The 13,816-nt window shown below is 41.9% G+C and overlaps 1 protein-coding gene across 1 annotated transcript in view; it reads right to left on the bottom strand.

Moving 5' to 3' along the window:
- CLIP1 (CAP-Gly domain containing linker protein 1) overlaps positions 1–10,409 on the bottom strand; it is a 112,167-nt gene extending 101,758 nt beyond the window's left edge. The window contains 1 exon segment of the mRNA XM_032471588.1: positions 10,245–10,409. The gene's annotated coding sequence lies outside the window, so the exon portion shown is untranslated.
- Positions 10,410–13,816: the final 3,407 nt, after the last annotated feature.

Raw genomic sequence — 13,816 nt, 5'->3', positions numbered from 1 at the left:
CCCGAAGATTTACTTTCTGTTCCTGATTCTTAGATAAGCAGAAAATAAGCAGATTCCCAAACTTCCTCCATCTGCAAAGGAATTTTCTTTAAAAGGAGGGGAACACTCCATAGCCATAATTTGGGCTATTATGCTCATTTACCCAAGTTTCTACAAAATCCTTATGACTTTGTAACTCTAATACCACCAGCATTCAGATGGATCCTAAAAGGAACTGAAATTACTAGACCTGGTTAGTATCTCCCAGAAGAACTTACTTAATAGGTCGGCAGCAGTCAATTATACTAATGTGTGAAAAGGAACAAATAGGCTTAATATAGCATCATAAAATTTTAGAATCAGAAGAGACCTGCTATCTAGTTCAACTTTCTCATTTTACTGCTAAGGAAACTGATTCTAAAAAGTGAAATCACTTGTTAAGGTCACAGTTACTTAACAGACTAGGTCTTAAACCCCAACCTCCAGTTTAAAGTCTCCTGAGCCTAAGCCATGCTGACAAATAAAAGGTTCTCAGCTGTTATAAACAGCAGTGGGATGAATGAGTCGATCTCAAGGCAAGTTAAAACTCGTTTCTCTTTCACAAAGAGCAAGAGTAGGAATATTTTCGCTTGCCCTTAAACAGTCACACGCCGCCCAGACCAAGAGCAGACGTAAAGCAACTACTTGTTCTGAACAGGAAAAAGGGCAGCTCGACAACTTACAGAAGAATCAATTACTTCCTTTCTGGGTTTTTTCCTCTTTACAAAAACTTCACTTTTGCTTTGCAAATGAGCCATTTTAATAGTTGCAGGTCTTTAGATCAAATGGAAAAAATAACCGCATTTCTATTTTCACAGTACTGAAAGGTTATCAGCTATTTCAAATTTATTCACAAGCCCCGAAGACAGTTTTCCATACAACCACCCTACATGCTGTACATGGAATTGGTTTCATTTGGATTTTAACACCCAGCTTCGTTGCTGGTTATTTTCTACCTGTGTCAGATTCGTGGCAAGTTCTATCAGACCTGAGAAAGAAACGCCTTTTAATTAACCTGTGGGAAATAAAACTGACGAACCTGTAAAAGGGCCTGAAGTTTGGCAAGGCACAAGTTCTGATGTGAGGAGCGAGAGTTACTTTTCCATGAGGAATATTCAGCTCCCCATAAATTACAAGTTCTTCTGAGAAAGCTGTTCACTAAAAATGTGCCCTTCAATTAACTGCAAGGCACTCCCGCTCAAATTAACTTTCTAAAACATGGCAGGAAGGGAAGTTTTCATCTCCCATACTCGTAGAAGTAGGTTTTTCCCCCTATTCTGGCTTAAACGAAAGAAGAAAATTGAGGTGCTGAACTGTGACTTCCTCCAGCAACAGAAGTCAGGAAGACACAGGGATTAAAGGGGAGGGGAGAGAAGGGTTCTGACACTGAGTTTTACATACATTAATTCATTTTATCTCCATGATGACTATACAAAATATTATCTCCGATTTATAGATGAGGAAACTGAGCTCCAGAAAGTTAAGCGGTTTGTACAAGATCTTCCATAAAGTAACAGAACTGGGATTTGCTGGCAGGCAAAGGACTGAATTCTTGCTCTTAACCTTTACTTCCATTAACAGCCCTGGGCTCCCCAAGAAGTTGTGCCTGTTTAACTCAACTTTGTATCTCCAACATCTAGGCTAGTGCCTCACTGCAGTAGGTGCTCAATAAATGCCTGATGAATCTATGCATTAAAAGATAACCCATAAACTCAACAACACAAAATCCCAGTTCAAAACTGGGCAAAGGATTTCAATGGACATTTCTTCAAAGGTACACAAATGCCCAATAAGCACATGAAAAGATGCTCAACTTCAATAATCATTAGGGAAATGCAAATCAAAACTACAGTGAGATAAGATCTCACGCCCATTATGACGACTATTAAAAGAAAAAGAACAAGGGTTGGCGATGCTGTGGAGAAACTGGAATCCTTGTGTGCTGTTGGTAGGAGTATAAATTGGTACAGCCTCTGTGGCAAACAGTATGGTAGTTCCTCAAAAATTATGAAGCACCGTATGATCCAGCAACTCCAATTCTGGGTATATACCCAAAAGAACTGAAAGCAGGGTCTTGAAGCAACAGTAGTTCATCCATGTTCATTATTCACGACAGCTAACATGTGGAAGCAATCCAAGTGTCCACTGACAGATAAATGGATAAGCAAAACACGATGTTTACACACAATGGAGTATTATTCAGCCTTAAAAAGGAAGGAAGTTATGACTCATGCACAGCAAGGATGAATCTTGAGGACACTATGCTAAGTGAAATAATCCAGCCACAAAAAGACAAACACTATGTGAGTCCACTTGTATGAGACACTTCAGAGTAGTCAAAATCATAGAGCCAGAAAGTAGAGGGTGGTTGAGGGAGAGAGGAATGGTGAGTAGCTGTTTAACAGGTAAAGAGTTTCAGTTTCACAAGATGAAGAGAGTTCTGGAGCCGGACGGTGGGGATAGTTGCACAACAATGTGAATGTGCTTACTGCCACTGAACTGTACACTTTAAAAAGGTTAAGACAGTAAGTTTTATATATGTTTTACCACAATAAAAACAATTTAAAAAGAAAGATAATTGGTATTCTTTCCTATACCCTTTTTATCTTCAATCATACCATACTCTTGTCGTGCACTTTGCTTTTATACTTAATATTTTGAAAACAAACAAACAAAAAAAGATTAACTGGTACATTCTCCAAAGACATACAAATGAGCAATAAGCACATGAGAAAGTGCCCAACATGACTAGCCATCAGGTAAATGCAAATCAAAATCACAGTGAGATACCACACTTCACCTTCACTGGGATACCTGTAACCAAAAAGTTAATAACAAGTGTTGACAAGGATGTGGAAAAATTGGAACGTCATTCATTGCTGGTGGCACAACCACTTTGGAAAAGAGTTTTTCATTTCCTCAAAAGGTGGGGTTCCCACATGATCCAGCAATTCTGTTCCTAGGTATATATTCAAGAAAATGAAAGCACACATCCACACAAAAACTAATACACAAATGTTCCCAGCTGCATTATTCATAGCAGGGAAGAAGTAAAAACAACCCAAATGTCTATCAGCTGATGAACAAAATGTGGTCTATCCATACAACAGAATAATTCAGCCACAAAAAGGAACAAAGTAGTGTCGACATATGCCATGATATGGATGAACCTTGAAAATATTCTGCTAAGTGAAAGACGTCAGTCAGACTGTATGATTTCATTTACATGAAATGTCCAAAATAGGTAAATCTAGAGAGACAGACATAGGGCTGGGAGGCTAGAAGGGAGATGAAGAGTGACTATTAACGGGTACAGGGTTCCTTTTCCATATGAAGAACATATTCTAAAACTGTTTGTGGTGATGGTTGCACAACTCTGCACAAAAAAGATAACTGGGGAAACAAAAGATAACTGGTACACCCAGAAGTTTTCCTATTTATAATTTACCACCAGATATTTCTGACCAAACATCATAAAAAAGACTTGCAAAAAACTTAATGATTATAAGATGCTAAAGACCAGTAAGAAGGGCAGGGAAGACTCTCCTTGATATAAACCCAAACGTCTTAGTTTGATTTCCTGTTACCTGCTCTCAAACTACAGAGCGGTAGACTATCTGCGATTATCTCAACATGCTACTGCCATGCCTCCAATCTCTGCTCAAGCTGCCCATCCCTGCATCTCCACCAGTGCCAACCACAAGTGCTAATTCTTACCTCCGAAGCTTCCTTAATCCCCCCTCACTCACACTACATGCCTAAGCCAAGCGAACTGACCGTCTGCCACCCTCCGTTAGGTCCCATCACAACTCCTTTTCAGCCTATACCTGGCCTGTCTCACAGCTCTTGGTACCCAGCACAGTCTTCACAGCGCTCAACGAATGTTTGATAAATTGGTATTTCTGGGGTTTCCCCCACCCGACGGGACACTTTCTATTGGTCACGTTCACCTGAAGAGCTTTACTATAAATGTAACCATGGGCAAAATAAGCCAGGTGACTCACAGGCAACCAGTGATACAAGACCCTTCTTTCCTCAGTTTTCCTGGGCCTCTTCGGTATTTGAAAGCACTGATGACTCCCTCTGCACTATTACTACCACCACATCCCTTTCATTAATAGAGTAACCCCACCAGGTGGACAGGGCGGGTGTCACCCCCATTTTGCAGAGCGAGCAGCAGACTCAGAGAGGACAAGTGACTTGCCCAACTTCACGTGACTCACAGAGCTGGGGCTGAAGCAAATCCAGGACCTAAAATGTCCTTTTTTATTTTTTTATTTTTAGGTTTCTTGGCTGCAAAGGTCCTTTATCTACTTATTTTTTGTTTTTTTATTGAACTATAGTTGATTTACAACATTGTGTTAGTTTCTGGTGTACAGCATAGTGATTCAGTTACACATATATTCTTTTTCATTATAGGTTATTATAAGCTATTGGATTTGGTTCCCTGTGCTCTACAGTAGGATTTTATTGTTTCAGGACCTCAAACTTCTTAATAGTAGTTCTAACTTCCTATGTTGGTTTGCTGAGAGTATTTCCAGTGGAAATATTATACTTTTAATCACTTCAAAAATAGAAATATAGATCTAGCCATAAACATTTTTTTAATGAAAAAGAGAAAAAGACTAGAAGGACATACTCTACAACACAAATAATTTTCTCTGGGCAATAGGATTATCGATAAATTGCTTTTTTCTGTGTTTTTTCATGCGTGTGTTTTATACCTTATGCACTGAACCCACATATTATAGGATAACTAATATTTATTATTAAAATGTAAGGGCCCTTGTAAAACTGGTATGTAAGGGGAAAATAAACCTGAGAAACTCAAAAAGTAAAAACATCACTGAAAGACATTTCCTAAACTCTAAACTCGACTCTGATGCTGGATTCTCAAAGTCACAACCCAAGCAAGCCACAAATGCCTTACAACAGAAATTAGCAATACATATTTTCCCAGTCACTAGCGGTGAAAGAAACTTAGTGATAAAGCTTTTTTTCACTTAGGCCGGAAAAAAAAAAAACTACCCTGCCTAGAGGTGAGGGTATAGCTCAAGTGGTAGAGTGCATGCTTAGCATTCACAAAGTCCTGGGTTCAATTCTCAGTACCTCCTCTAAAAATAAATAAATCTAATTCCACCCACCCCCGCCAAAATTACCCTACCTATAAAGTTTATTTATTCTGCAGTCTGGAAAAGCAAAGCCTAAATAGGTTCCTTCCTGCCTTAAGATACTAGAACATGTCTCCAGGAAGAAATCATTCTACAGAGGAAATCAGATAAAGACAGAAGGTAGGTGATCAAAAGATTTGATTGAAAGATTTTTAGGGAAATATCCTATTATCTTTTATCTTTCATGAAAAGATAGGGGAAGAAATATGCCAACTATTTCACTGCACTTCTTGACTAGGGATTTTTATTTTTAATTTTAATTTTTATTTTTTAAACACTGACTAGGGATTTTTAAAATCAAGAAAAAAAAATCTTATTATAGTTGCCTTTTCTTTTACATCAAGCTCAAATTTTGGATGATTTGCACTCCCTGAACATCTGGATCATCAGGCCCTTAGTTTCAGAGGAGATACAGTAAATCAAGGACTTGGCAATTTTAGGCGTGAAAATGGGCAGAGTTAAAACTGCGATCTAATCCAAGCTATACTTAGACATAAGCAAAGGAGAATACAAATATCAAACTACTTAATTCAAGTCGGAAGTATATTATGCTTATACAAAACATTAAGGCAGCAAAATGTCTGTCTGTAGTCTCATTAGGATTCCTAAGAAGAAACAGACGAGAATACATTTCCCCAGGGAAAGAGATACCAGAAAGGGTTCCCAATAGGGATTCTGTAATAGGACTAATTCTTTTCTAAGACTTTACAAGGAACACTTCTAAGATTTTTGTTGCTGAACCACCGTAAGACAGACAATTAAACAACAGACCCACCCACTGAGTTAGTGCTAGCAGACTCTGTCCTTCTGGAAGTGCCAGATGGAGATTTAAAAAAAAAAAAAAAAAAAAAAAAGCTCTCTACTAACTGTGGCCAAGATTCCTTGGTACTTGGTGCCAGGGCCAGGATATTAACCCAGATGTCCTAGCCAAATTCAAGGTTGGTTAATTACAGTCTGCCAACCTACACCCCCTACCCAACACACACACACACACACACACACACACACACACGCGCGCGCGCGCGCCTACACACAAAAAGGCCCTCTCTGTTCCCTTGATGTAAAATGGGAAGAGGTCACTCTTGAAATTCTTGTATAGTACCATCAGTCAATATGTTTTCCCTTAAAAGTGCATTGTAACTCAAATGCTGACTTAAAGCATATGGATTCCTTGAGTTCTATCTACATGAGAAACATACACTATGTATATTGAAAATATGTAAGATGCTATATTAGTTTCAGGCCTCCCTAAACAGTTATCTAAAAACTTCATATTCAGAATAATACTGACACTGCCTTCCAATTAAGATTGAAGAGACTTAAATAAAGGTTTAAATTAAACACAGGTTTTGAACCATGAAGCTTTTAAGGCTAAAAAGGAAGGCTCTGCTGCCAGGAGCACAATTCCAGGAAAAAGCTATATATGCAAATATCAGTTACAAGACCCCCCAGGATCGAGCAAATATCCTGTATCCAAACAGAAAAGTATACATTCAACAGCAAGTCTGAACACCAAGTACTGGTCTGGCCTTCCCGCCAGCCACTTAAGGTTCCGCTGCCAACATATTCTGTGCACTGCTTAATATAAACTAGGGTTCAATCTCTAATTCTGTATTCACTGGCTGTGTGGCCTTTTAGGCAAGTTAGTGAAATTCTTTCAAGCCTGACTTTCCCATCTTTAACTTTTTCTTCATCAAAATCACTAATAACACGGCACAAAATTATCCTGTATCTTTCACTATTTTAAAATATTTTAATACATATTTTAAGGACTATAACCTACATGGCCTTAAATTATCTGTCTCTTCCCCCAACCCCCAGCTCCTCCCTCAGGACCTTTGCACTTGCTGTTCCCTCTGGGATCTCATTCCCTCACTTCCTCTAAATCTCTATTTAAAAGATGTTTAATCAGCGAAGTCTCCTCTTACCACTCTAAAATTTCCATGACCCTAACTCTTGTTCCCAAAACTTCAGATTCACCCTTCCCTGATTTTTTTTTTTTACCATGTGTCACTTTGCAACATACAATACATTTTATTAATGTGATTATTGTCTGCCTCCCCTACTTGCAGGGGAGTTCCAAGAGAGCAGGGATTTCGGCCTGATTTATTTACTGCTGCATCACAGCACCCAGCACAGCACCTGGTACAGTAGATGCTCAACAAACATTGAATGACTACCAAAGGAGACATAAGGACTGCCCACGGATAGGTACACCACAGCCCTGCAAGCTCCCTTTTGGGGAGGCTATCATACTCTACAAATATACTGAAAAAGAGAACTACCGTCGGCTTGCAGTGATTAATGAACAACACTGTCTATTCTTTGTATCAGAGAAAAACAAATTCAACCTCCCACCTCATTTGCACAAGGAAGACAGGAAAGAAGCTGATAATTCGGATAAAGTGGAAAATTATATGAGGTGAAAAGTTTCACTTTAGTTAACACTGCACTAAGTTTTCCTTTTTTTATTTATTTATTTATTTATTTATTTATTTATTTATTTTGGCGTGGGGGTGGTAATTAGGTTTATTTATTTTTAGAGGAGGTCCTGGGGATTCCACAAAGTTTTCTTTTAATGTTAACAAATACTAAGCCATCTTCCTGTGAGTTTAGCACACTACCTTCAGTTTTTTTCCTTTATCTTTAACTTCTATAAAGCAAGTCCTGAAACTTACAGACCTCATATTTTCAGTTAACTAAATAATAAATATTTACTGAGCACAAGGGACTCTCCAGAATTCTGTAGAGGGTGCTATAATGTGAAATACAAGGTCCTTGATATACACATTTATGTATGCACACATACATATCACTGAGATATATATACACACAGATACACACAACTTGAGGTAGATATATACAAACCACACACACACGGAAGACCAGAAATATATCTTAAAAATAATATGGAACACCAGGTAGCTAATATGTGACAAATTCAACAATGCCTACCTTTGTATGGACTTATAAAAGGACCAATTCATCTCTTACACACCGTGTATTGAGCTTAGAATCCCAACAGAGGCAGCACTTAAAAAGCAAGACTCATTTGACACAACACTGTAAAATGACTATAACTCAATAAAAAATGTTTAAAAAAAGACTGACTTAAGTTCACGTGTATTTATGGGTCACGTGGTATGCGACAGACTCAATGTTAGACACGAAGTTAAAAAATAATAATTAAGGTAAATAAGTAGAGCACCAAATTCTAAACACCTAAAGAACAGAAACCATATCTGCTTACGTCATTTTCAAGCACAAGTAGGAGCTTAAGTAATTGCTGAAAAAAAGAGGGAATGGCATGATCTTTATCTTCAGACAAAATACCTTCGCAGGGTCCACCCAGTTTGTTTTTTACCCTTTTGAACTAGGCCTAGTGGGAAGCCAAAGCTGTACTTTACCATTTCCTCTGAATCTCAAAATCCTATGACAAGCCCTTGGCCAAGCAATCACCCACTTTCTTTGCTTTAATAAAAGCCAGCCTTGCTCCTTGCCAGAGATTCACTATACTAATTTAATTACTAAGCACCTGGAGTCAAATACCTGCGCTCAAATCCTGACACCACCACTTACTAGCTGTGTGACGCTGGGTAAGGTTCTTGACCTTTCCATGCCTCCTCTGTAAAAATGTGGTTAGTAATGGCACCCTCATGGGGTTAAGTTGATTAATGATATAAAACACATAAAAGACCTGCCCAGAGCCTGACCACAGGAAGCCCTCAATAAAGGTTAATATTCCCAAAGAGTAACGCCCCAAGGCTGAGGAACAACATACCTGAGGACTCCCGCAAAAGGTTACCATTAAACTCAAAAGGCAATCACGTCTGCTCCGGACTTGTGCATACTAGGAGTAATAGTAATAAAGAAATAGCAAGACCAACCAAAACCACAACCGTAAGAGCACACTAACACTTACACTAATACTAATCTGGAACTCTTACTGGCCAGGCACTGTCCTAACCTAAAAACAGGAAGAAGGCAAGGCTGCTGAATTAAAAAAAAAAAAAAATGCAGAATTTTCTCCACTTTCCTTTTTAAATACGGTAACTGGCGCCCAAGTTTTGCTAAAAAACAGGTATCTAAAACGATCACAGACTTAATGTGTAATTTCTTCGTACCAAAGAGGTGGGGCTGTGAAGGGAGGAGGGGCTGGTGCTCGGCTCCTGCCAGATGGAAAAGCCACATGAAGTGGAGAAACAGCGGAGTTCACGGTTTCTCCCCAGATCAAAATCGGATCTTGGAAGCACAGGACCTCCAAATGAGGGGAATCAGAAGGCTTTGCTTTTAAAATAACCTCTGAACAAGTGTCATCTGTCTTCCGAGCCAATCCCTTGCCGAGGCAGAAGGTTCGGGTTACCGGGCACTGGTGTTATTGCAGAAATCCCTGTCACCTCTTGTCATCCACCTTCGCCAAGAATCACAGTCCCACTCGGGGGTGGGGGGATGAGCAGTGGGGGACAAAAGCCACGGCCGGCCAGGCCCCAGGCCAGCAGGGCCAGCCCGCCGGCCGGCGCACGCCTCGGAGGCCACAACCAGGGTGCCCTCCATTCCGGCTCGCAGGCACCGCCGCCAAGGGCCTGAAAAATGCTCAGGTGGCCGCCAGGGCAACAGGTCCCGCCGGGCCTCGGCCTCCCCGGGGTCCGGCCCACCCCAGGCCCCCCCACCCAGGGTCGAGGGGAGCGGAGAGGGGCGCCGGGGAGGGAGCGGCGCCTGGGGCGGCGCAGGGGCAAGGAGTCCAAGCTCCATCTTGAGGCGGGCGGAGGAAGGGAAGGCCGGGCTCGGCGCTGACAGGGCCGGGCACTTTTTCGGCTCCGGGAGGCGCACCCCAGGGACCCTGGGCCTCCAGGGCCGTCCCCCCGGGGCTCCCCGCGTCCCCTCGGGGCGACCGGGTGCGCGGGACTCGGCCCCCGTCTCGGACGCCGGGCCCGGCCCCCGGCCCCGAGCCGGGCGGGCTGTAGCGGGCCCGGCGGGGCGGACGGGGAAAGGTGAGGAGGGGACGGAGGAAGGGGAAGGTGAGAGGGCCCGCGCCGCGCGCCGCGCCCCGCTCACCGCTCGCCGCCGCGTCAGTCGCCGCCAGTCGCCGCCACCTGCCCCACTGCAGCAGCAGCAGCAGCAGCAGTAGCAGCAGCAGCCGCGCGGCCGCCGCCTCCCGCCTCCCGGCTCGTCGGCTCGGGGCGGGGGAGAGCGTGACGCGCCGCCGCCGCTGCCGCCGCGGGGCCGGGCGGGCGCGCGCCGCCTGGAGAAGACGCCGAGGCGGCTCCTCCCCGCGCGCTCCGCCGCCGCGCCCACCCCGGGCCCGCCCCGAGCCCTGAACCCCGCGCCGGGTCGGAGCCCCCCACCGCCGCCTCTTTGTCTGCACCCGCAGCGGCCCCGGGGAGGCGAACCCCAGACCCCCGGCGCCCCCGCCGTCCCGCCTTCGGGCCCTAATGAGGACCGGGACCGGGAGGAAGATGCGAGGGAAACCCGAGAGGCCTGGACTGAGGGGCTTCTCATCCTCTCGGTTAGCTCCCCGTTTTCTCAAAGTGTTCCCAGAATTTGCAAGTCACGGTATAGCTCCATTCAGTTTCGACCACAGCCTGTTAGTTTGGGGCTAATTTTTTTCCCCCAGACCCAGAAATCCTTTGAAAAAGCTAGGAGGAGCCGCCCACGGCAGGTTAAGTTAAGGGAGCATCCTCTCTGTCCTCCTGGGAAGACTCAGGGTGAACAATCCTTGGGGGAAACGCTCAGAAGAGCTGTCTACAGCAAGTGAAGCTTGGGAAAGACCATCTCTGCCCATCCCTTCCCTCCAGGGAAAGACGAGGATTAAAAATCCCGTGAAACAACCTCAGCACTTGCTCCTTTAGTTTGAGAAAAGCCTCTTTTATTCGCGCCAGCCGCTTGGACAGAAGCCCTGGTTAGTATCCCGTCCTCCCACCTCCCCCCAGGGAGCTCCTTTAAAAGCTTCTGAAACGGGCGGGAGGGGAGGCAGCAACAGCCTGCTCCGGGCTGGTGCAGCGGAGGGCGGCCAGCATTTCACTCCCATGGACCATGGCAACCCCAGAAGCTTGGCAGCTCCTGGGAAGAATTTGCAGCTGTCAGGGAAGCCCAGGATTTTGCTGCGACTCAGTGTTGGATAGGGGGCCTGGGGTTTCCTCCTCCTCCCTGGTAGAAGAGAATAATCAGGAAGGTGACCCCTTTGCTGACCTTTATTCAAAGCACCGTGCTGCCTGGACCAACAGGTGTGCACAGAGCAGGGGGAGGAAACTACGTTGGAAATGCATGGAGTTCTGAACAAATAAGTAAATTTATCTGCCGGCCCCTCCCTTCCATTCACATTTTAAGTCACAAAAATTTTGTTTCCTTATTCATCAATTTGGTTTGCAAGTTGGGAGGGGGAGGTCAAAGTGTGGTGGCACCATTGATACCCAGTTTCGATATTTCTAATCTGAGAGGCACACCTCACCCTCGCATCTGGACACTTTTCAGCTCTAATACACAACCTATGTAATCACACATGCCATAGAAAGAGGCAAAGACCACTGTTAATCGTGGGGTGTAAATATCTAACACTTCTGCCTTTTTCTTCTCTCCTCTACTCATTCTGCTTGGCCTGTCTTTATTTCCAAATTGCTGATATTTTGTTCATTAATGATTTTTTTGGCATTACTTTTGATTTTTAAAATATCGCATTAAAATAGTATTTTTCTTGACTACTGAGTTTTTAGCGCCCCCTTAAATGTTATGACCAAGGCCTAGTCCCAGCCCTACTCCCAGGCCACTGACTGTGTTCAGTCCGGCATTGAGGCTGGAGTTAGGACTAAAGAAGTTGCTCAGTCCTCATTCAAAATAAGCATTCACATTCTGTTTTCAGATCAAGCCACTGAGGTGTTTTTAAATGCATGCCTTCCATAAAAGCATTAGAATAGCTCAAGTGCTAAGACTTTGGAAGATGGAGGATTGAAATGGCTGAAGTTGAAAGCCAGGTAGTAGCTCCCAAATCTTTATTTTACCAAATGTGGAAGTCATTAAATACTTTAAAAAAATAATAAAGGCTTAATTATATCATTAGTGTAACCTAAGAATAGCTACAAATAGTTGTAGACTTGTGTGGAGGGGAAGAGGAAGTGTTGCTTTAATCATAACATAAAGTCAATAGATAATGTCTACAGATGATAAATCAATAACAATGTAAGTATATTTTTAGAGATATGGAAGTTACCACCAGAAGAACTGAAAGCAAAAAATTAGTGATCTCTGAGGAATAGGGTTGGGGAGGAGGGTGAGCAGAACAATGTTGCTTTTCATGACAAACCCTGATGTACTTTATTTTTTTAAAAGTGCATACAGTACTTTGATTTCTTTAATAAAAAAACCCAAAAAGGTATTTAAGAATTTAAGACCCTCAAAAAAATGAGTAGAGCATATTCTCTGCAAAGTGATGTGAGTTCATGGTTTAGTTTCTATCACAGCTCTTCAACATTTATTCTTTTTCTGACAGTTTTACAGCAGGTTTATTATTTTGTTTATTACCTGTCTTGCTCCACCCCTAGAATGTAAGTTTCAAGAGTGCAAGGATTGTTGGTTCATTCATTGCTCTAGCTGCATCCCCAGAATATGTCTGGTTCATAGTAGATTAGTTTTTAAAAGGATGTAGTATAAGACTTCGGGTTCTAAGTAACTAGGAACTTCTTCCCAGTGTTTTGTCTTTTTTTTTTTAAAGAACAATAGAGTGTTCATTACATAAAATTAAAACAAGCAAAATGAAGAAAATAAAACAGTTATAATCCCACACATCCAGAGAAAATTACTGTAAATAATGGTTTTTAATTAATTTAATACTGTTGAAAATATTTTAAATCTTTCACTAAGGCACTGATAGTTCTTATTTCCATTCAGGAACAATACTCAGTATAAAATAGCGGTTAGAGAGTGCTTTGTAAATGTCTAAAAAGGTAAAAGGATTTATAGAACTTTTAAAATAGAAAGTGAAACAAAAGCTGTCAAAACAAGAAAACTCTTTAAAAGTAAATTTCTTTTCTTTCTTTCTCTTCTTTTTCTCTAAGTTCCTGAACCATGATAGATAACAATTAAAAATGTGAATCCTCTAGTTATAAAATGTCATGGCAAAGTAACATACAACCTGGTGACTTCAGTTAATAATACTGTATTGCATATTTGAAAGTTGCTAAGAGAGCAAATCTTAAAAGTCCTCATCACGAAAAAAAGAAAATTATAACTATGTGTGGTGAGAGATGTTAACTAGCCTTATTGTGGTGATCGCTTCACAATATATACAAATACTGAATCATGTTGTACAGTTGAAACTAATATAAGGTTACATGTCAATTATACCTCAATAAAATTTTTATTGTAATGCCTAAGAGACAGTCCATAATTAAAATAATCTTTATAAAGAAGATGTAAGAATTCATTTTTACTATGCTGTTTTTAGAATTACATCTACTTTTTATTAGCATTGTTTCAAAAAACAGAGTCAAATTAATTTCATTCACTCAACCATCAACTATTTACTGGACCCTTACTGTGTCCCAGGCACAGTTCCAGATACTGAGGGAACACAGCAGTGGAGATCAAGTCTGGTCCTGGAACCTTGACTTTTACTGCTATGTGGTTTACTAAAT

The sequence above is a fragment of the Camelus ferus genome, chromosome 32 (assembly GCF_009834535.1).
Source record: "Camelus ferus isolate YT-003-E chromosome 32, BCGSAC_Cfer_1.0, whole genome shotgun sequence".
Lineage (NCBI taxonomy): Eukaryota > Metazoa > Chordata > Mammalia > Artiodactyla > Camelidae > Camelus > Camelus ferus.
The sequence above is the reverse complement of the archived record's forward strand: the minus strand, read 5'-3'. Positions and strand labels throughout refer to the sequence as shown.